The following is a 21,018-nucleotide window of genomic DNA, read 5'->3' as shown; positions in this document are numbered from 1 at the left end:
AATGTATTTATGTGACCCCGGTAATGTATTTATGTGACCCCAGTAACCTATTTATGTGACCCCAGTAATGTATTTATGTGATCCCAGTAATGTATTTATGTGACCCCAGTAATGTATTTATGTGATCCCAGTAACGTATTTTGTGACCCCAGTAACGTATTTATGTGACCCCAGTAACGTATTTATGTGACCCCAGTAATGTATCTATGTGGCCCCAGTAACGTATTTATGCGACCCCAGTAACGTATTTATGTGACCCCAGTAATGTATCTATGTGACCCCAGTAATGTATCTATGTGACCCCAGTAATGTATCTATGTGACCCCAGTAACGTATTTGTGTGACCACAGTAGTTTTCAGTGGCCAATGTTTTTTTTTTCTTTTATTCTATGACTTGATGATACAGTCTATTGTCTTTGTGATTCCTGGTTTCACTTTCTTTCAGTTCAGTTACCAGGCACTTGCCTACGTTGACTTCAATCATCCATAGTGGTGTGTGTGTGTGTGTGTGTGTGTGTATGTGTGTGTGTATGTGTGTGTGTATGTGTGTGTACTCACCTAGTTGCCTCACCTAGTTGAGGTTGCGGGGGTCGAGTCCGAGCTCCTGGCCCCGCCTCTTCACTGATCGCTACTAGGTCACTCTCCCTGAACCGTGAGCTTTATCATACCTCTGCTTAAAGCTATGTATGGATCCTACCTCCACTACATCGCTTCCCAAACTATTCCACTTACTGACTACTCTGTGGCTGAAGAAATACTTCCTAACATCCCTGTGATTCATCTGTGTCTTCAACTTCCAACTGTGTCCCCTTGTTACTGTGTCCAATCTCTGGAACATCCTGTCTTTGTCCACCTTGTCAATTCCTCTCAGTATTTTGTATGTCGTTATCATGTCCCCCCTATCTCTCCTGTCCTCCAGTGTCGTCAGGTTGATTTCCCTTAACCTCTCCTCGTAGGACATACCTCTTAGCTCTGGGACTAGTCTTGTTGCAAACCTTTGCACTTTCTCTAGTTTCTTTACGTGCTTGGCTAGGTGTGGGTTCCAAACTGGTGCCACATACTCCAATATGGGCCTAACGTACACGGTGTACAGGGTCCTGAACGATTCCTTATTAAGATGTCGGAATGCTGTTCTGAGGTTTGCTAGGCGCCCATATGCTGCAGCAGTTATTTGGTTGATGTGCGCTTCAGGAGATGTGCCTGGTGTTATACTCACCCCAAGATATTTTTCCTTGAGTGAGGTTTGTAGTCTCTGGCCCCCTAGACTGTACTCCGTCTGCGGTCTTCTTTGCCCTTCCCCAATCTTCATGTCTTTGCACTTGTTGGGATTAAACTCCAGGAGCCAATTGCCGGACCAGGTCTGCAGCCTGTCCAGATCCCTTTGTAGTTCTGCCTGGTCTTCGATCGAGTGAATTCTTCTCATCAACTTCACGTCATCTGCAAACAGGGACACCTCAGAGTCTATTCCTTCCGTCATGTCGTTCACAAATACCAGAAACAGCACTGGTCCAAGGACTGACCCCTGTGAGACCCCGCTGGTCACAGGTGCCCACTCTGACACCTCGCCACGTACCATGACTCGCTGCTGCCTTCCTGACAAGTATTCCCTGATCCATTGTAGTGCCTTCCCTGTTATCCCTGCTTGGTCCTCCAGTTTTTGCACCAATCTCTTGTGTGGAACTGTGTTAAACGCCTTCTTGCAGTCCAAGAATATGCAATCCACCCACCCCTCTCTCTCTTGTCTTACTGCTGTCACCATGTCATAGAACTCCAGTAGGTTTGTGACACAGGATTTCCGGTCCCTGAAACCATGTTGGCTGCTGTTGATGAGATCATTCCTTTCTAGGTGTTCCACCACTCTTCTCCTGATAATCTTCTCCATGATTTTGCATACTATACATGTCAGTGACACTGGTCTGTAGTTTAATGCTTCATGTCTGTCTCCTTTTTTAAAGATTGGGACTACATTTGCTGTCTTCCATGCCTCAGGCAATCTCCCTGTTTCGATAGATGTATTGAATATTATTGTTAGGGGTACACATAGCGCCTCTGCTCCCTCTCTCAATACCCATGGGGAGATGTTATCTGGCCCCATTGCCTTTGAGGTATCTAGCTCACTCAGAAGCCTCTTCACTTCTTCCTCGGTTGTGTGCACTGTCCAGTACATGGTGGTGTGCCCCACCTCTCCGTCTTTCTGGAGCCCCTTCTGTCTCCTCTGTGAACACTTCTTTGAATCTCTTGTTGAGTTCCTCACATACTTCACGGTGTGTGTGTACTCACCTATTTGTGGTTGCAGGGGTCGAGTCTTAGCTCCTGGCCCCGGTGTGTGTGTGTGTGTGTGTGTGTGTGTGTGTGTGTGTGTGTGTGTGTGTTTGTGTGTGTGTGTGCGTGTGTGTGTGTGTGTGTGTGTGTGTGTGTGTGTGTGTGTGTGTGTGTGTATTGGTTGGTGCGAGTCCGATAACTTGTTAGATTGCTGTTGTGTCGGATAACTGGTGTCGGATAACTGGTGTGTCAGATGGACGGTGAGTCAGAGGACTGGTGGGTCTTCCTCACCGCTGTTGTGTTGCATTTTCTCTAAGTCATGCGTCTAAGTTTTTGTCTCTCCTTGTGTATATACGTGTTTTTCCTACACACATCCCAGCAGCGTTGCGCTCTGCCTGCTTGCCTGCCTGCCTTGTTGCCTGCCTGCCTTGTTGCCTGCCTGCCTTGTTGCCTGCCTGCCTGCCTGCCTTGCTGTCTACCTGCCTGCCTGCCTGCCTGCCTGCCTTGCTGACTGCCTGCCTGCCTGCCTGCCTGCCTGCCTGCCTGCCTGCCTGCCTGCCTGCCTGCCTTGCTGCCTGCCTGCCTGCCTGCCTGCCTGCCTGCCTTCCTGCCTTGCTTTCTGCCTGCCTGCCTGCCTTGCTGTCTGCCTGCCTGCCTGTCTGCCTGCCTGCCTGCCTTGCTGCCTGCCTGCCTGCCTGCCTGCCTGCCTGCCTGCCTGCCTGCCTGCCTGCCTGCCTTGTTGCCTGCCTGCCTGGTTGCCTGCCTGCCCGCCTGCCTTGCTGCCTGCCTGCCTGCCTGGTTGCCTGCCTGCCCGCCTGCCTTGCTGCCTGCCCGCCTGCCTTGCTGCCTGCCTCCCTGCCTTGCTGCCTGCCTGCCTGCCTGCCTTGCTGTCTACCTGCCTGCCTGCCTGCCTGCCTTGCTGACTGCCTGCCTGCCTGCCTGCCTGCCTGCCTGCCTTGCTGCCTGCCTGCCTGCCTGCCTGCCTGCCTGCCTGCCTGCCTGCCTTGCTTTCTGCCTGCCTGCCTGCCTTGCTGTCTGCCTGCCTGCCTGCCTGCCTGCCTGCCTGCCTTGCTGCCTGCCTGCCTGCCTGCCTGCCTGCCTGCCTGCCTGGCTGCCTACCTGCCTTGTTGCCTGCCTGCCTGCCTGCCTGCCTGCCTTCCTGCCTTGCTGTCTGCCTGCCTGCCTGTCTGCCTGCCTGCCTGCCTTGCTGCCTGCCTGCCTGCCTGCCTGCCTGCCTGCCTGCCTGCCTGCCTGCCTGCCTGGCTGCCTACCTGCCTTGTTGCCTGCCTGCCTGGTTGCCTGCCTGCCCGCCTGCCTTGCTGCCTGCCTGCCTGCCTGGTTGCCTGCCTGCCCGCCTGCCTTGCTGCCTGCCCGCCTGCCTTGCTGCCTGCCTCCCTGCCTTGCTGCCTGCCTGCCTGCCTGCCTGCCTGCCTGCCTGCCTGCCTGCCTGCCTGCCTGCCTGCCTGCCTGCCTGCTAGCTGCTGGATGAACTAATATTTTCCTTTCATCACTGCAAAATTATGAAGTGTGTTTTTGAACATGTCCCAATGACCGGTGTTGGCGTTGCTTACACAGGCGACTGTCACGCTTGTTTCCCCTTGTTTATGGTGGAGCCAATTGTCTTGACAAAGGGGAAAATGGAATTGTGGATGGACAGAGATACGACTGCTGTTACGCGTGTGGGGAGAGAGCACACACACGATTAAAGCATATCGCCTCCAACTCTTGTAGACACGCTCTCACCACTCTCTGATATTACCTCATTTTACAGGCTAAGAGCGTGTTACTGATAAATATTCAACCAGCACTAAGAAAAAAAATATTTGAATTATTCCATAACTATTCCATAAACGCAGAATTAGTAGAGTACAACCTAATTACTGAACGCGATATTGGTAAGCACATTGTGTGTTCTTTGCCTTTTCGCTGTTCGCTGCTAATGTTGATTGATTTGTTTTGTTTTTTGACGTGATGCGGATTTTTACCACTGTATATTACAGACTGATTAGTAAGTTCTGATATGGAACGTATTTTAAATAAGAATTGTGAAATTCTAACTTGTGGGTTTTGCACCACTCACCTCAGGATTTTTTTTTTTATTGCTTATTTGTAGTTTTGGCAGTGAATGAGTGTTTAGTGATGTAGCACTAATTCTCTTTTATATATATTTATAATATATATATATATATATATATATATATATATATATATATATATATATATATATATATATATATATATATATATATATATATCTCTGTGTGTGTGTGTGTGTGTGTGTGTGTGTGTACTCACCTAGTTGTGGTTGCAGGGGTCGAATCATAGCTCCTGGCCCCGCCTCTTCACTGTGTGTGTGTGTGTGTGTGTGTGTGTGTGTGTGTGTGTACGTACTCCCTCGAGAATCCAATCCTCTCTTTTAAGACTAGGTTTTTGTCCCATAAAGACACCCAGAAACATTAAAGTCAGTGGTCAGAGTCACAACGTGTGTTGTTCAATAACCACAAGAAGGATCATGAAAAGATAAGTGGTCAAGAGTGTGAGTTAAGCGCCAGGTTACTTTACAACTTATCCGCCAGCATCGCTCACTTAACTGACTTTTCCAAGAGGAGAAAAACACATGATTGCCGATAAGTAATCGGCGATGGTTGATGGCCCATGATAATTTAAGGAAAACAAAGGCTTATTTCTGCTGGGGGTAAAGGAAGTTCTTTTCCCTTAGAAACTGCCCACAACAGTCTACTAACACGCACAGAAATCTTATTTGCTACTAAATAAACAGAGGCAACAAGTGCAAGGAGCCTTGAATATTTATTTCACCTCGCCTGGGGATTAAACTCTGGTTCATTCAGTTGTGAGTGCTTAAATCTCGGGTGGATGAAAGGTGTAGGGCACGTCTGATGAAGGATGGGAAAGACGAAGTGAAAATGGTTTAGAGAAGCAGGTGAATGATCACCCAGCAAACGGGTTAGATGTGAAATAATGGCTGGAAGCCGACGAATGATAATAAAAACGCACTTACAGCAAAGAACCAGTTATTAATAAGGGAACTTTATCGCTTTCCCAGTGGGTAAAATATTGTATAGATAAAAGGATCTTTGCTCGGTCTTACTACTACCAATTATCATTATTATAATCAGAAAGAAGCGCTGAACCTACTAGGGTCATACAGCGTTCTACTACCAAGCATGTAGGAACAGAGCGGAGGAATATATTATCTCGGTAATGGATTCAGAAGAAACCAGTTAACCGGTTTTGAGTTTTGGAAGTTGGAATGACATTGTGTGTATTTTTGAAAGATGGATAAGTATATTGTCTGTGCACTTCAGAAAATCTATCCCAGGTGTGTATTCACCTATTTGTACTCCTTTATTTGTGTTTGAAGGGGGGTCGAGTCTCTGCTCCTGGCAACGCCTCTCACCTAACCGCTGCTAAGTTCGCTTCTAGCTGTGTGTGCCCTTTCATACCTATTCTTAGAACTGTGTATGGATTCTGTCTCTATTAGTCGAAGATTTTGTTCTGATTAGAAAGCATATGCAGATTGCATCATCCTCAGGCAGTAGCTGGGGTAGCTGTGTGAACGTTTGCAAGGGACTGACTGTAAGATGCGTGGTGAGAGTGAAGGGCCTCTTGTGTTGTGTATTGATGTAGCTGCTCATGGTGGGGGTGAGGTGAGGAGAGGGCACGGAGGTGAGGGTATCGAGGTGAGGAGGTGTGAGAGTGGGTGTGCGGAAGTGAGAGGGGCTATAGGGGGGAAGAGTTGTGGAGGTTGAGTGGGGGAACCACTGCATCTACTGAGCATGGCTGGAGAGGTAAGGGGTAGATGCTCGATAATGATGTACAAGTCGAGTAGATCAATGATTTGATGGGAAAATTTGGATTTCTATCCTCCTCTCCTTTCCTTTCCTTTCCCCTCGACCAGATTTCGGACTAGGCCTCCTGATCAGTCAAGCTGTTGATGATAGCTGCCAACATTGCAATACAGACACTACAACCTGGTACTTGCCACCTTCATTCCACGATAAAAAAAAATGTACCGAAAAACCTTGAACTTTTTACGATTAATTTTAACTTAGTACATTACAATAATTCTTTTATTTGGTTATTGTTCACAGTCTGCCAAGTCTCCTACACACACCGAGTTATTCCAGTTACAGATTTGGAAATAATCCCTTCATCATTTTTCCCTTAAAAAAAAGTGGTATCGATCGTGCTTGTATACGCACTAGGAAATCGGGAAATACAAGACCGCATGTCCACTAGGATACGTACCAACAATACCAAGTACTTCACGCCATCACGAAGAGACTATACAACACACAACATATCTAGAAAAGTTTACCTCACATTCCTACAAGGGTACACTGTAGGAATACAGTGTGCCCTTGTAGGAATGTGAGGTATACATCGAACTATACATCCCCATGGTGTGTGAAACGCTGAACTCGTGTGGGTCATTAAGCGCAAGGAGTGGGGAAGGAGTGATTCTCCGTCCAGTAATCGTGACCCCGGTTATCGACCACTGAGGCTGTGCGAAACTGCGGCCTAAATACACTGGAAAACGCACGAAGGAAAGATTTTCCCAAGTTTAATGCCAAGTATCAAAACTTCTTTGCTAAGATAACACGAGTTTCTTCTCCAGATTCCGTCTAGTTTACATAGAAGTTTGATATAAACCTCGATAATGGATACCGACAAATTGGTTTAGAAAGACACGGTAAACACTAGAATATATTTATTAAAAACGTATATATGGGTGGAGAGTGATGCGTGTCACTCACATCTCATTCTCCATATATATATATATATATATATATATATATATATATATATATATATATATATATATATATATATATATATATATATATATATATATATATATATATATATATATATATATATATATATATATATATATATATATATATATATACATTGCTAAGTGTCTTTTAAACTACATGAAGGATTCTTTTGCCGATGACCGCCCGAGTTGTAGTGTGTTGTTGTGCTGCCTCACTGATTTTTCTTGTCACTGTTGGAAGCTTACTGGAATAGTCGCCTCCAGTTCTCTTTTCTTTGAGGGGAAAGAAGGGAGCAAATTGCCCAATTAACGGAATTAATTGATTAGACTCGCTGCTATATCCTGTGCATGAGGAGCAACAACAAAAATGCTACAGTGTAAGGCAAGTTCAAATTTCTGAACCTGCCTGTGACGTTAGTTTTACCCAGACGTCAGTTGCTACATAGACCTTACTGGCATCGTTACCTGAAAGGCAAGTTGCTGCGTCAGGAAGGTCATGCTTATAGTTTGAGATATACAGATAGACGCTTGGTCTCTTTTGTAATACATATTGTGGTAGTGCACGTGTACTATAACCTGATAAGGCAGCATAGTGCTGATGCTTCAGTCTCTTGACTCGCTGGTCTCTCCAACCTACTGAATACTGTCCACGCTCTGACCAGTATGCTCGTTCAAAATTTTAAATTGAAATGATTGGACAAATGTCTAAATTTATAATGTTTTATTTTTGTGTATATGTAAAAAGGTGTAAATAATTATTATTGATTCATTATGAATCTGTTATTAAAAGGATCTGGAATTAAAATGACCCCAATGAAAATTAAGTCACTTTGTCTGACCTTTTTTTGGTCATCCTAGGTAACCTAAACATATGCTGCTTTGTATGATAATGTAGATAACTGTATTTATGTGTGCCTGTACCTGAATAAACTTACTTACTATCCATTATTCATGACTCATTGACATTAACTTGTTCTGTAGACAACACAAGACCTCAATAAACCAGTTCACACGATGGGTGTTACTAAAGCTATCAGATCAGTCATCAATACTGAGCTTATGATTCGAGTGGTACAGACTGAATACAAACATTACTGGGACATAAATAAATGCTGAAAGTTTTATATAGAAGTTTGACAGATATCAGTTTAAAAATATTCTTTAAATAGGATTTACATCGGATAGGCTAGTACTACCGCGGAGCTCCATTGTGTTCTATTGACATGTCGTGCTGATAGGCGAGGCAGGACGACTGTCGTGCTGTGTTGCTTCCATTTTTCCCCAAGCCCTCCAGTAACAACAATAACAGAAGCCTTGCACCACGAATATCACTTCCACCCTGTAGCACCACACAGCAGCTCTCCAACACACCATCAACAATCCTCAACACACACACACACACACACACACACACACTGGAGGACAGGAGGGTTAGGGAGGACATGATAACGACATACAAAATACTGTGTGGAATAGAAAAGGTGGACAGAGACAGGATGTTCCAGAGAGGAGACACGGAAACAAGGGGTCACAACTGGAAATTGAAGACACAGATGAGTCAAAGGGATGTTAAGAAGTATTTCTTCTGTCATAAAGTAGTCAGGAAGTGGAATAGCCTAGCAAGTGAGGTAGTGGAGGCAGAAACCATACATAGCTTCAAGATGAGGTATGATAAAGCTCATGGAGCAAGGAGAGAGAGGACCTAGTAGCACTCAGTGAAATGGCGGGGCCAGGAGCTGAGTATCGACCCCTGCAACCACAATTAGGTGAGTACACACACACACACACCGTCAACAGTCTTCAACACACCCTCAAACACCATCAACACCATATCACGTCCTCATTTTGCGCCAGTTCACCCCAAACATTCCTTCGCTCCGCACTCACACCAACAACAGCAGTTTCCATTCTAGTGTCACTTAGGCTTATTCATCTTTGTTATGCAATGAAGCGGCATAAAATAATGTAAAAAAATGAGTAAAGACTAAACAAAGGAGAGGCAGGACAAGGATCAGAGGCACAACAGCTGCGTTTGTTCCCAATCAATAAAGTTTAGGATCACATTGTCAGACACCAACTCTCCCAACTCTGTCCAACTGTGTTAAAGACTCTTTGTGAACAGTATGTCACAGTGCGCTAAGAATGCACAGTTAGGCATACGGAATGTTATCCCGCCTCCCCCCCTCCCTCATCTCTCTCTCTCTCTCTTTGCACGCAGGGTTTAACTTCAACTTTATTTACAAGCTAAGAGTTGTTACCTTCGTACATCACTTCATTTAAAAAGTTTATATTTTTATGAGACATACAAATAGGGAACAAGATGAAATTGGAGCCATCTCTCTCTCTCTCTCTCTCTCTCTCTCTCTCAGGTTAGTGAACGAGCGGAAAACTGGCATAAACGACCATAAACTACTATTGAAACACTGACTTTCACCTCGTAAACTAACGTAGGACAAGTATTTCCAGCAAAGTATCCTTAATGTACTTTAGGAGCAGACAAACATGAGGAGTTGAGGGAATGAGAGGTAGAGGAATATTTTTTTAGAAGCATTACCGGGAAGAGCTAAATCCGTAGGAGTCGTAGAGTGCTTGGGGAAGGCGAGGCATTGCCGTTCGATCCAAAGAACGGGAGGAGAGGTCCGATTCCTTGGATCATGAGGAGGGGAAATGTGAGCGGAGTGTCTATTAGGTAAAGAATAAAAGAGTTTGAGAGAGAAAGATGAAGAAGATAAGGTGACTGGAGGAGACCAAGGCAGAGAGAGGAGAGAGAGAGAGAGAGAGAGAGAGAGAGAGAGAGAGAGAGAGAGAGAGAGAGAGAGAGAGAGTAAGTAAGTAAGAGAGAATTATCATATATAGCAGCATATGTGTAGAGAACCTAGGATAACCCAAAAAAGAGAGTGACTTATTTCCAGAGAGAGAGTCGAGTCTGTTTCGTGTAAGATAAAAATGAGACAACTCTAGTGGGATTAGGAACTGGAGGTCAGTAAGTAAGTAAGTAAGTTTATTCAGGTATACACAAATACAGTTACATAGAATTATCATATATAGCAGCATATGTGTAGAGAACCTAGGATAACCCAAAAAAGTCAGAGTGACTTATTTCCATTGGGGTCCTTTTACCTTATTATAATATAAAGGTTATAATATTTTCTTATTCTACAATGAAGATAACATCTTATTATCATACTAAAAAGACTATCTACTACACCAAGGTCATTAAGACTATCTACAATACGAGGGTCATTACTAGGAATAAGGTAAAATTTCCTAGTAATGACCCTCGTATTGTATATATATATATATATATATATATATATATATATATATATATATATATATATATATATATATATATATATATTAACTAACCCCAGGCCAAAAATGACATCCTTGACTCAGACAAATACAGTGGCTCGGTACCAGCAGACTTATCAACGGCCATATTTAATGTTATTTATATGACTGGTAGGTGCTGTTACATCTCCCTCACTGCGCTGTGTTCAGACTGTGTCGATAACAGAATAGACTGAGGAACCTTTAGCTAATAAGGTCAGGTAAGTTAATTAATGGTAGGTAGTGATTGCGACCGTAGCAGACTGCGTAGCCAGGTTTGTCTACAAGTTTGTAGTCGATGGGTTAGATTAGGTAAGATCTGGGAGCGTCAGACTGCTGGTACCGACAGTCTGTTCTCCAAGACAGTCGCAGTTGGCTTATTTCTTTTGCCAGTGTTGGACGACTACTTTCTCTGCAAAATTATAAATTTTTACATATATATATATATATATATATATATATATATATATATATATATATATATATATATATATATATATATATATATATATATATATATATATATTCTTTCTTCTTTCAACGCACAAGCCATATCCCACCGAGGTGGGGTGGCCCAAAAGGAAAAACGAAAGTTTCTCCTTTCAAATTTAGTAATATATATAGGAGAAGGGGTTACTAGCCCCTTGCTCCCGGCATTTTAGTCGCCTCTTACGACACGCATGGCTTACGAAGGAAGAATTCTGGTCCACTTCCATATATAATATATATATATATATATATATATATATATATATATATATATATATATATATATATATATATATATATATATATATATATGCAGAGAAAGTAGTCGTCCAACACTGGCAAAGGAAATAAGCCAACTGCGGACTGTCTTGGGGAACAGACTGTCGTTACCAGCAGTCTGACGCTCCCAGATCTTACCTAATCTAACCCATCGACTACAAACTTGTAGACAAACCTGGCTACGCAGTCTGCTACGGTCGCAATCACTACCTACCAGTAATTACCTTACCTGACCCTATTAGCTAAAGGTTCCTCAGTCTATTCTGTTATCGACACAGTCTGAACACAGCGCAGTGAGGGAGATGTAACAGCACCTACCAGTCATAAAAATAAAATTAAATATTACCGTTGATAAATCTGCTGGTACCGAGCCACTGTATTTGTCTATGGGTCAAGGATGTCATTTTTGGCCTGGGGTTAGTTAATCAAACTTCTAGAGAGAAAAAATCCCTTAGCAAGAAAACTGTTGTACATAATAAAATACTATGCGCCAGTCTATGCGCCTCAGAGCACATAGACTGGCCTCGCCTCACAGCGTATAGTCACTTGGCCTCGCCTCGCAGTGCATAGCCTGGCCTCGCCTCACAGCGCATAGCCTGGCCTCGCCTCGCAGTGCATAGCCTGGCCTCGCCTCACAGCGCATAGTCTGGCCTCGCCTCACAGCGCATAGCCTGGCCTGGCCTGGCCTTTTCTCAGCGCCAGATGAGCCTGGACGTACGAGCAACATGGCTCTTATGTAGGCTGATTTAATCAATAGAACTGTAAACAGACTTGTGATAACCAGAACACCCTCGAACACATGGCAACCCATATTAGCCACTCCCGACCAAAGGTAGTACGGTCCACTAGAAGGGTCAGAAATCTGCCACTAAGAGGCAGGTGGTTTGAACGAGGGGCAGAGCGCAGGAATAATGGACAAGACGTAACCCAATATTAGTTTCAACAATTATGGTAAAAGGGGTATGATATATGATTGTAGGTGACGACGTATTAATAGTTGTGATAGTGACGTTAGTAGTCAGAGCAACAAGAAATATATATGGTAGTGGTGGTCGTTGGGGGTTGTTGGTTAGGACGGAGGTGGATATGTGGTGGTAGTTGGGGTTGTTGGTTGAGGAGGTGGATACGTGGTGGTAGTTGGGGGTTGTTGGTGTAGGTGATGCTGGAAGTGTTAGTGAATATTAGTAGATCTCTTCTGAACGATGGACAAAAAAAAATCTAGGCCACAAGATATCCGCTGTGCTATGCAAAAGACCTATGTGATGCCCATACAGACTCGGTTTCCATTCACCAAAAGACACATAAAGAAACAGTAAAGATTTTTCCAGTTAAAATATCTTGCATCCAATATTTACATAAAATCGCTGAAGCCGAGAGGACCACAGATGTGGGTAAACAATTTAATTTTTTTTCCACAAAAAAAAAGGACAATAACACTCGGGAGACTTCATCAATGCGGATCAACAGGGATTCCTGTGGAAGAAGAAAGGATGACTACAGTCATTCCAAACCAGGTATAACTTGCTGCTCATCTATAGGACCCACATGGCATGTTATTTTTCACGGACAGACAGCTGAACAAGGTTCAAAAGGCGTCTATGAGCTCACGTGGTTTAGCAGCCTTCGTCTGCAAATCCGCCTGTTCATTACCCGGTACCCCGATATATTCCGGCCATCAACATTTGTCCACGTTCTTGTGGATGTCGATGAGGTATTCCTGTATCATGTATGTGTCATAGACGATGCTTCTAACTTCTACTGGCGTTGAAGGTATATGTGGAGGAGAATAAAAAAATCACAATATTGTGGCTGATACAATTCACTAAAAAACACACACTTTAGAGAGGAGCCTTATGACACGTTTCGCGACTTGATGCTCCAGTGTGGACCGAAACATCGTCACAGGGATCCTCTCCTTAGTGCAAGTTTGTGGTGAATATGTATGGAGGGCTTGTTGGGCTGACAGGAGTAAAACGTAGAGAAAGTAGCAGTCTAGTTGTTAGGCTGCACCATTAGTCGTTAGGCTGCATCACTAGTTACCAGGCAGCATCACTAGTTACCAGGCTGCATCACTGGTTACCAGGCTGCATCACTAATTACCAGGCTGCATCACTAGTTACCAAGCAGCATCACTAGTTACTAGACTGCATCACTAGTTACTAGGTTGCATCAGTAGTTACCAGGCTGCATCACTAGTTACCAGGCTACATCACTAGTTACTAGGCTGCATCACTAGTTATCAGGCTGCATCACTAGTTACCAGGCAGCATCACTAGTTACCAGGCTGCATCACTAGTCACCAGGCTGCATCATTAGTAGCTAAACTGCACCACTGGTCATTTGGCTGCATCACTAGTTACCAGGCTGCATCACTAGTCGCTATCCTGCATCACTAGTTACCAGGCTGCATCACTAGTCGCTAGGCTGCATCACTAGTCGCTAGGCTGCATCACTAGTCGCTAGGCTGCATCACTAGTCGCTTGGCTGCATCACTAGTTACCAGGCTACATCACTAGTTACCAGGCTGCATCACTAGTCGCTAGGCTGCATCACTAGTTACCAGGCTGCATCACTAGTTACCAGGCTGCAACACTAGTTACCAGGCTGCATCACTAGTCGCTAGGCTGCATCACTAGTCGCTAGGCTGCATCACTAGTTACCAGGCTGCATCACTAGTCGCTAGGATGCATCACTAGTCGCTAGGCTGCATCACTAGTTACCAGGCTGCATCACTAGTCGCTAGGCATCATAATGCAGGAACTCCTTCACGGTCGTCAACTGTTTTAAAATTGGCTAGACCACTGATACGCATGTCCTTATTTGCTTCGATCAACACTGACATGAGACACATCTTTGGAGTTTTCCGCCGCCGGAGCTGACATGAGATACATCTTCGTTGAGTGTGGTGGATGGGATGAGAGTGATGAGAGGGAGGGAGGGGAATGAAGACCTTAAACAGAAGTGTTGGAGGAGGCAACGACCTGAGCATCATCTGAAGAGCCGTAGGTAAAACTTGACAATAAGAGGAAATGAAAGAAGAAATTAAATGAAGAGGTGGGAAGAGAGAGAGAAAATAGCGTGACTACTACAACAACAGAAATATTAACATTAAAACAAAAGACAATAATAAAATGATGATTAAGATAAGACTAAGAAACAGTATGGGAAATTGAGAATGGAGTGGACGCCAGAGTGGCGGTTATTTTTAGAAGTGGGTGTTGAGAGACAGTGCGAGGAAAAAAAAGATATTAAATTAGTGGGGCTGAGAGAAATGGTCATCTAAGTGGCTTCACTTAGCAGAGTTATTGAATGAGTAAAGAAAATGTGAGAGAACGCGGTAGAGAGAGAGGGAGAGAGAACGAGCAAAAAGGAGAGGAAGCAAGAGAGGGAAACAGAGAAAGAAGCGAGAGAATGAGTTTAAGGACAAAAACAGGAGTGTTTGCAAGAGAGAGAGAGAGAGAGAGAGAGAGAGAGAGAGAGAGAGAGAGAGAGAGAGAGAGAGAGAGAGAGAGAGAGAGAGAGAGAGAGAGAAAGCACACAGAGGAGGGGGTGAAAGTGCAATAAGAAGTGAACACAACAATGAACATAAATGGAAAAGACGATTAAGATGAAAAAAAATAAACAAGGTAAATTAGCCAATATGAAGAGAACAATTCCCTTATCAAGACAGTACCGTCAATGCATGGAAGACAATAATGAAACAGCCTCAAGTAAGGACACTAAATAAAGCAGAGGTGAGAATGTATTCACTAATCGTGGCACTATGAGAACCCTACGAATGATAATAATAATATTAGGCTATATTTTCCTTAGCTTCAGAGTTGTCAGGAAGTGGAACGACTTGAACAGCGAGGTGGTAGAGACAGGATCTATACATAGATTCGAAAAGTAGTAGAATTACCGACAATATGTTAGGAAAAAGTGACATTTTGCTGTGGCAACTTTTCGCTCTCCAGGATTCACGCAGCCTAGAAGAGGGTAACGTTCCCAGGAGCGGCCAAAGGAGAGGCCAAACCAGAACCCGAGACTCGGCCGCTACAAACAGCAACTAACTGGTGAATAACACTGTTTCTAGCATGTGTGAAAAACATAGCAGAAGAGAATAAGAAGTATCCCTGTTAAGAGGCGATGCAAAACTAATGAGAATAAAATAAAATCATTGAGGATAGGGTCAAACAATAGAGTCGGGCAAACTTCAAGACTAGTTTACTGAAATTAAACCCCAGCAAATGTAATGAAAATTATGGAAAGAAGTATCTCGTGTTTTAAGATACTCTGAATGAATGTGACAGTAAACAATACAAGAAACATAATTAAAATACAGCCTCAAATATGTGTGCCGAGCCACAGAAGCTGCCGCCACCGTGACCGTCAAACACCACAAACACTCGTAAGTCACTCACAAGATTAAAACAAACACACAATTACACACCAGATGAAGGATGGGATTAGGCAGCTACCAGATTAAACTATTAATGCTAGACCACTGCAGAAAAGTGCTGGAAACTTTACTGAATAAATTATTTTCATTAATAATAATAATAATATATTATTATTATAAGCGTATAATAATTATTATTATTACTAATATTATCATTATTATAAGCCCGTAGGGGTCATACGGATCTGATCCGGCATCAAGGACGTATCCCCATCCCATGAAGGGATGTAGTCTATTGTACTTCCATTAGACATAACAGTACTTTAATTCAAGTGGCGCTTTAATGCTATTAAAGGGCTCTTGATTTTGGGAATTGGAGCTACAATTCCATTTACCAAGAGCTGAATGATCACAACAGGTTTAGCGCTTCCCATTAATGTATAAATAATGATACATGTATATATAAATCCAGATGCATATATTTATAAAATTATTTTTCTATATAGATTTCTGTGAAACTCAAATTACGATAGTCGTCCAAACTTCGATTTAGAAAAAAAATCCTAAAAATGTTGCCGGAAAGAAGAGAGAAGGACAGATAGACGGACAGAGACAGACACAAACAGACAGACACAAAATTGAAGGAATGGGAAAGGAGGAGGGGACTAGCAGGAAAAAGAGGAAAAGGTGGCAGGAGGAGAGGGAAGGCACAAGAGAGAAAGGTAAAGGAGATTGTGTGTGAGGCGAGACAGTTCTGCCTGGAACACTTCCCACTTCCCTCCCCCCACTAACACTTCGTCACTGTCACAAAACACAATTACACTTCATGAAGGAAATTCCGAGTGAGACCCTCATAGTTGTGGTTGCCACGAGAAAATGTGATGAATTACCACTCTCACAGTTTATGCGCCTCAACTAAGTGAGAAGAAGAGTGTTGTTAGAGTAAATCTCAGCAACAGGTTGGATGTTCCAGCCACCTTGAAAAAAAATGGAATGGTGACACTGTAGATTTGACAAATTTCTTACGATTAAAAAAAAATCAATAAGTTCTTATCACTATAGAATTAAGAAAACTTCGTATTTATCATGATTTTAGCATTTACGAAACTCTGACCCCCGAAACACTCTCCAGGTAAACTCCAGGTAAAGAGAACTCTCAAGGACATGGAAGTGAACCCCGAGCGTTTAACTTTGTCATAGTGTGACGAAAAATAGTTCACAAGTGCACATAAGTGGAAACAAAAGTTGGCTTTCTCAATACGGAAATTCTCAACGCTTTCACACTCAAAATACTTAAAAGCTTATACTTGACTAATAAGGAAAAACAAGAGGAGACACGATAACCAAATATACGGTCATTCAGGGATGTACAGGATAATATCTCTTAGCAACATCATCAAAAAGAGCAACAGACAGTAACTGTAAACTATGAAAAGCGCTGGTAATAGATTGTCTTTTTTAGAGAGGGAGGGGATACTAGAAGAGACCGTTAGTGCTACAATTATAGATCATTACGATCATAGCTCTGCTCTTGTCGCTACATATGGGTGATCACAAGATATCCAATGATATCCCATGAAACAAGACCATTAGTTTCCATATTTGCTAACACTTTCTTAATTCTTCTAACACTGTGTTAATTCTTCTAACACTGTCTTAATTCTTCTAACACTGTCTTAATTCTGCTTAACACTTTCGTAATTCTTCTAACATTGTCTTAATTCTGCTAACACTTTCTTAATTCTTCTAACACTTTCTTAATTATTCCAACATTTGATAGACGAGAAACCTGGTGTCTCGACTCCCACAAAACACTTACCCTGGTGCTTCAGGCTCCAGGTCCATCTCTTCCACTTACCATATTGGCAAGCAGCTGGTGATGACCAGATTTGTGTGCCTGTTAGCATCTCTTTACACCATGATTAGCATGACTTCCTTATCTCATTGATATTAGTATTATATACTATATAAGGCACGCCAGACAGTAAATCTACATTATCGAAGAATTTGCATCTAACATTGTTTGAAAGCGACCCAAAACCAGCAGTTTCTTCTGACTGGATTTTTTTTTCGCTTCATTGTCAAGAATCTGAATACTCGAAAACTATGTTGGCGGCGGTTGTGGTTAAGTTAATGAAAACTAAACATGCTTAGTGTGCATGTGGTAAGTCAGGCAGGACTGAGATACACCCATCACATCTCACTTATCTAGAACACACGAGGCGCTGGGCAAGGTCCCTGCTGTGTATTCAGGAGCATGACTTAATCAGGCCGCGTTTAAGAGCGCTATACTGTTGCAAGGCAAATATTGCCCAGCTTATAGCACGGCGAGAACGGTGGGGCGTGTCTGTGGAAGGTCTTATTACCCGCTGTTGTAGCTCCGAGACGATATATATTTAATCAGTGTGGCAAAAACCAACCACTTTCCTGTATTCATCTTCGTCAGCTGTATGCACGGTAACCAGAGCCATCTAGTGGTGGTATAAAGCCCTAGATCGTCTTGTGACTGTTAGGTGTGTGTTGGCTTTCTGACTTGCCCGGGGGAGGCGGGAGCGGGGCAGATTGGGAAATATTTTCACTACGTCTGACAATAATTTCACCCAATTAGACTCTCCGTCAACTGGTGCTTAATCCACTGTGGCCGCTGGTTTTCAGAGGTAGCGTTCTCTGTTTATCATTAACTTACTTTGTATTGAAAACTTGGCATATTTGCAAATACTGTGCATAACACTTTTTTTTCTTAGTTGAGAGACATTGTAACTGTTGCTAGCCTGTGGTCGTGGTGGGGGTGGGGAGGGTGGAGGTTACTGACCTGACACCACACTGTCACCAACAACATAATATCATAACTAATATACTGCCACAACACTTCCGCCACACTACTATCGCATTTCCGCCACTCTGATGTCACTCTGCCACTATACTGTCCTATTGCTACAGCCATAATACTATCCCTTTCCACCACATTTCCACCCCACTGATAACCCACTTCCAAGCCACTGAATTCCTCGGCTATCACGCTGTTCCTGCCATCACAAACAGCTCTAGTCAGGGACTTGGATTACCAACTTGTCCATCAAACATTCTTGTCGGGCATGATCTTCGTCGAGAGTGACGCAGCGTGTCAAGGGTGAGAATGAAAGTGACGGGTGGAAGATGGTACATCAAGTGTTAAATGCATCCCCCCCACATACACATGTACGTGCGTACACGTGTGTATACAAACGACTGACGTGTGTACATGCAACAGCCTTATGTGCGAACGACAGGCATGTACTGATGACACAAGAGGTAGATAGGGCTCACATTAAGAATGATTTGAAAGGCTGTGTATTTAGTATCTGGCACAAGCGTGTCAGAGGAGGGTGAGGTTACACATGGAAAGTGATAAGCTAGCACTTTTGGGATTAACTCGAGCTCGGGGTAAATAAGACTTGCGTCGAGGGAGAGCACACTGAACCAAATAAAAATATAAATTACTGGAGCCGAGATTGCCTGAACAGATATAAGAGCGAGAATGGTTTAGATTGTTGAAGAATGGCAATTGCAGAGTCCATCAACGGACGCAAGAAACCCATTCATTGTGTCTGAATATATGCTGTATAGCCCTTGTGACTTAGTGCTTCTTTTTGATTATAATAATAATAATAATAATAATAATAATAATAATGTGGCTGAATATGACAGGAAAACCACTACTTGGTTTTGCTCTCAGTACGTAAATATCAGAGTAAGGTATCACACTGTTAATGTATTAGATGTTAAATAGAAGTAGATATCTTCTTACCTGGAGTTTACCTGGAGAGAGTTCCGGGGGTTAACGCCCCCGCGGCCCGGTCTGTGACCAGGCCGCCTGGTGGATCAGAGCCTGATCAACCAGGCTGTTACTGCTGGCTGCACGCAATCCAACGTACGAGCCACAGCCCGGCTGGCTCAAATATGGTCTAGAACCACATTACTCCGAACATTTTTCTATATAGCTAAATAAAAGTATGGCTGGATACGGACTGTGTTTAATAATGAGGCTGGGTCAACACTGTGACTCTTCAAGGGATGGGGGTCCCTTGATGCTGGCGACGGGCCGTCGGTCCAAGAAATACAAGCTACCTTCATTATCTCTTATCTGGTTACCTACCATTCCTCAGGCGCTGTAAACATAACCCATATATTGAGGGCTTCCCCTTGAGTATAATATCAAACAACACTAGGAACCTAGTGCAGGTAACATTGATGTATTTGCCTTAACTGAGACTTGGTTCAATACGAAAAATCGGGATATGCCTGCTGAATGTCACATACAGGGTTTTAAATGGTTCCAAGCAGACAGAAGTATCGGGAAGGGGGGTGGGGTGGCACTGTATGTCCGAGATCGCTTGAACTGTTGCATAAAAACAGGTATAAAGTCTGAAACCATACTGAGTCTGTTTGCATAGAATTTTCAGAGGGACATGCAAAATTGATTTTAGGTGTAATATACCGTCCCCCAAACTTAGATAGGGACCAAGGGAGACTACTATGGGAGGAAATTGTTAAGGCCACAAGGCACGATAATGTAGTAATTCTAGGAGACTTTAACTTTAGTCATATTAATTGGAATTTCTTGACTGGGAATTTAGAATCAAACGACTTCTTAGAAGTAGTTCAGGATTGTTTTTTGAAGCAGTTTGTGACAGAGCCTACAAGGGGAAATAACCTGCTTGACTTAGTTCTGGCAAACTATAAATCCCTTGTTAATAATTTAGAAATTTCAGAGGAACTTGGTGCTAGCGACCACAAATCAATTACATTTAGCACTGAATGGAAGTATGATAGTAGGGATAACTCGGTAACAGTTCCAGATTTTCGCTTAGAAGATTACGATGGGCCTAGAGAACACTTATCTGTTGACTGGGGTAACGAAGAGAGCTATCAATATGACAGTTTTCTGAACACTATACATGCTTCCCAAAGAACATTTATCCCGTATAAAGAAATTAGATCAAACAGAAATTATCCAAAATGGATGAATAATAGGCTCAAATATCTTTCAGGGCATAAGAAAGGAATTTATAGGCGTATCAAAAGAGGTGAGTCATCTTATGAATCAGTATATTGACATTAAGAGGGACATTAAAAAGGGGATAAGAAAAGCTAAACGGGACTATGAAATTAAAGTTGCCAGGGATTCGAAAACTAACCCAAAAAGTTTCTTCCAGGTGTATAGAACAAAGGTTAGAGATAAGATAGGTTCCCTTAAAAATAACTATGAGCATCTTACTGACAAAGAGAATGAAATGTGCTCAATTTTAAATAATTATTTTCTCTCCGTTTTTACACAGGAAGACACTAATAATATTCCAGTAATTAATTTTTATAGTGGGCCTGAAGAAGATAAATTGTGTAACATCACAGTCACTAGTGAAATGGTTATGAAACAAATAGATCGACTGAAGCAAAATAAGTCGCCGGGGCCTGATGAGGTTTTTTCAAGGGT

The 21,018-nt window shown here is 42.9% G+C and overlaps 1 protein-coding gene and 1 long non-coding RNA gene across 2 annotated transcripts in view; one reads left to right on the top strand and one right to left on the bottom strand.

The window, feature by feature from the left end:
* Positions 1 to 21,018, bottom strand: part of LOC128689724 (ADAMTS-like protein 4) — a 70,497-nt gene that overhangs the window by 32,702 nt on the left and 16,777 nt on the right. The gene's annotated exons all lie outside the window — the stretch shown is intronic.
* LOC128689726 (uncharacterized) overlaps positions 18,037 to 21,018 on the top strand; it is a 29,407-nt gene continuing 26,425 nt past the window's right edge. The window contains exon 1 of the long non-coding RNA XR_011392323.1: positions 18,037 to 18,202. This is a non-coding gene — a long non-coding RNA (uncharacterized lncRNA). The remainder of the gene's footprint in view (positions 18,203 to 21,018) is intronic.

The sequence above is a fragment of the Cherax quadricarinatus genome, chromosome 22 (assembly GCF_038502225.1).
Source record: "Cherax quadricarinatus isolate ZL_2023a chromosome 22, ASM3850222v1, whole genome shotgun sequence".
NCBI lineage: Eukaryota > Metazoa > Arthropoda > Malacostraca > Decapoda > Parastacidae > Cherax > Cherax quadricarinatus.
The sequence above is the reverse complement of the archived record's forward strand: the minus strand, read 5'-3'. Positions and strand labels throughout refer to the sequence as shown.